At 32.8% G+C, this 3,782-nt stretch overlaps 1 pseudogene; it reads left to right on the top strand.

Moving 5' to 3' along the window:
* The first annotated feature begins 789 nt into the window (after window positions 1-789).
* On the top strand, window positions 790-2,963 carry LOC110888809 (annotated as a pseudogene).
* Window positions 2,964-3,782: the final 819 nt, after the last annotated feature.

Below are 3,782 nucleotides of genomic sequence, written 5' to 3'. Positions count from 1 at the left end.
TGAAGAAGAAAAAGAAGTTTTTACACTTCGTCGATAAAGTTGAGGGGTAGCCCAGGCTACCACTAATTACATGCTAGCTCAGACTCTGAGTGTCTGTATCATTAGTATTAGTTAGATTATTAAATAAAATGGAGTAAAATTCTAATATTATTTTACTTATTATATATCCACTCCACTCATCTATTATTTTCTCTCTTCATCTCTTATTTTTCTCATCGTGGAGGAAAAATATCTTCCCACGACATGCACATATACATGGAACAACAAAACCATATCTGCAAAAGTTAAGAGAACTAATACGAGGCATACACGCATACATGATACAAAAGCCATATACACGACACGTGCATCATACAAAAATCATATGTATACAAATGTACATAATACAAAAACCTAGTTTTGTACATGTATATACACTACAAATCCAAACATAAAATAAATATATGCAAATGTGCTTTAGAAAAAACCTACATACACATAAAATTTAAAATTAAAATTAAGATAAACTCATGATTGATTCATCTTGAGCCGAAAATGATGATAACAGAAATATTATACCTACATGGTCTCATTGAGTTGTTCATCATGATTGATGCTAGTAGAGAAGGGGTGACTTAGAAAATGTGGTCAAATGTGGTGAGGAACTACGTTCAACTACGGTGATGCTAGTGGAATAAGAGTAATGGTGAAGGGCAAAGGTGGTGGTAGGTGACACATGGATAATAGCATTGATGGGTAGGGACAGGTTATGATGGTCACGTCATTTGATGGTTTGTGTCGTGTAACACGATGGTTGCAAAGGTCACGTAAGCTGAAGTATGATAGTTTTATACAATTGCGGTTCATAGAACCCGAGTTTATGGAGTCAGCTTGACAATTTGAGCTAGTATTTGTTGATAACGTAATTTCTGTTGTAGCATTATCACATACATGGACTAAGTAGCTTAAAACAAAATACATTTCATCATTTTCAGGTATATGTGTAAGCATGTGCCTGGTTATTTTCCTGCTACTCTATATGTTGAGGACATTAAAGATTTCATTCATGATCAGGCATACGGTAAATTTTGGCTTATATTCTTGATCTGATACTATTCAGAAGAAATTAGATTACAATTTGAAATTTATTCAAACAACCTATGTATTTTCTGTTTATGGTTGGCTAAACTTAACTTGAATTTAAATGATAATATAATAGAGATAAATTCATAACTGTAGTTCATATGATCTAGCTAGTGACCTTCATTTCAATTTTTGAAGACTTTATAGAAGATCTTATAAATAAAAAAATCGTGTCACTAGATAACCATCCTTGTTAATGCAGTTTTTGGATATGAGCCCCATTCTCTTTGGCCAGTTGGTGCTGGAACACTATTAGCTCTTACAAATTTTATATCTAATGGCAAAGTTAAAGTCCTTGCAAGTACAGCTGTAATACTTGTTACCCTTTAATCTTTTAAACTTCTAAATGGTGTGATTTTCTTTTGTGGAGGTGGCAATTTCGACTCATACTGGGTTGATGTGGGTTATGTTTTAAAATAGCTTAAAGGGAAACCAACAAAGTTGTCCAAACTTGTGTTTTAATCAAACAAAACCTGTTATATTGAGATAGTACATATAACTTTGTAAGCATTTTGCATGTGCAAATTAATTACTAAAAAATAATAAAAATATTGGACAATGTTCCGGGTCAACTGAACCTGACCTAAATGTAATATTGGCGTTAATCAGGTTTCTACATACCATTCGTGAGGCATTTATGGACATGGATGGGGCTGTCACCAGCAACAAGGGAAAATTTTTCATCTCTCTTAAAAGCCGAGTGAAGCTGCATATGGAACATGATTCCGAGGTTTGTTTTTCATTTTTGCACATACACATACTTAATTTTGTTGTTTTATTACTTATTGTTGCAAATATAATGGTTTTATCTGATTAAGTGTTATATATTCTCTATAGGTTGCCTTTTTAAAGACAAGGAAAGGATTCATAAGACTGGCAATGGAGACCAATTCTCCTTTAGTTCCCGTTTTCGCCTTTGGCCAGGTATAAATTCTCTTTTTACGCTCTTAATTTACAAATATATGTTCGGATAATTTTAGTGAAATGTTAAGAACATGTTTAAATGTTGCAGTCCTATGTTTATAACTGATGGAAAACCAAGAGGGAGACTCTTCCTAAAGCTCTCTCGAGCTATTAAGTTTACGCCTATTGTTTTTTTGGGGTACTTTATGGTACGTTTCAATGTTAAATTCATATGATTCTGCATTCTTAAGTGACTGTTTAACTTTAATTTTGCAGGTCAACTATACCCTTACGACGACCAATTCTTGTGGTGGTTGGTAACCAATGCATTTCAAGAAGAATTCTGCACCCACCATGGTACTCAAGTTATAATTCTTGCTTCCCAAGGGTGGTTTACACTTTTTGAATATGTGCACTTTAAGTTGGTCGTAATAGTATTTTTCATTAGATTGATGATCTGATGATTTGGTTTTATATGTTTTATAGGTTTCAGAAGTGCATGGTCAGTTTGTGAAGGCACTTCGAAGTCTATTCAAAAGGCATAAAGCGAGAGCAGGTTATCCCCTGATCTTATATCTTGAATTTATGTTTTCATGCTTCATATTTTATATTAAACAATTGCAAAAATACATAATTTCGATTTTTGTTAATTTTTATAAGTTTACATTTGATGAGGTAAGTTTAAATGACAAAATGTTTCATTATGATTTATAGGTGAGGTAAGTAGACATGCTTGATGGTTTTACAGTAGCCAAATCTGAGATGGTAAAGGATGAAGTCATATTTGATGGAAATAACATTGAACTTGTTTGATGAGCATGAACGCAGTGACGTCATATCCCATGAAGATTGTAGCAGTTCATGAACACAATGAAGTTTCGAGTTTTTTTTTTAACATGGGTTAGTGTTGTGGTTTTTATGTTTAATTGTAGACTTAATTTGACATTTATTATTTCAAATATTTGAAATATGTATGAAGAACTATTGAACTTTTTAATTGAAGTGGTGAAATTATTATTTCAAAATTTTACAGTTCAGTCTTATTTATATCGTAAATATATAAAAATGAATTAATAAAAACTAATATGATAAAAGTGCCACTAAAGGCTCAAAAATTTATTGTGGCACACAAAAAAGTGCTACTAAAAGGCTTTAGCGTCACCGCTTCTAGTGGCGCTTTTTTGTGTGCCGTTCATTCTTTAAGAGGCCTTTAGTGGCACTTATGGGGGTTTTTGTGGCACTATTTGTGTGTCACTAAATGACTATTTTTGTAGTGTGTCACCAATGTGTTAGGTAACAAGATCAACGACGACATCACAGTAAGTTTAAGCAAACATAGGCTCACTCGAACGTAGGGCAATGACAACGAAAGAGAAAGAAAAAGGTAATCGTCGGTGAAAGGATATTAGATGAATGGTGGACATGGGATTGCCAAAATTCTGTAGGTTTGTTCATAAGGGCAACGTCACTTAAGGAGAGATAAGTATAATATTGTGATGGTCATACATAAAGAAAGACGAAAAAGAAAAGCTGGGGTGTAAATAAAATACATGTGTTATTAATATGAACCGTAGTTTTAATGTTTATTTTTATTTATACCCTTGAATGTTTACAGTATTAAATCACATAAATATAGAATCAGTTACTAACGGATATCCCTGTAATCTCATGCTACAAAATAAAGAAGATACCAATCGAGCACACTTTAATTAATTCTTCTCTGCCATAGCAAAAGAGTAGTTATATCTTTCGTCTCA

Source organism: Helianthus annuus, chromosome 2, assembly GCF_002127325.2.
Source record: "Helianthus annuus cultivar XRQ/B chromosome 2, HanXRQr2.0-SUNRISE, whole genome shotgun sequence".
NCBI classification, from domain to species: domain Eukaryota; kingdom Viridiplantae; phylum Streptophyta; class Magnoliopsida; order Asterales; family Asteraceae; genus Helianthus; species Helianthus annuus.
Note: the sequence above shows the minus strand (reverse complement) of the source record. Positions and strands in the feature narration are given on the sequence as shown.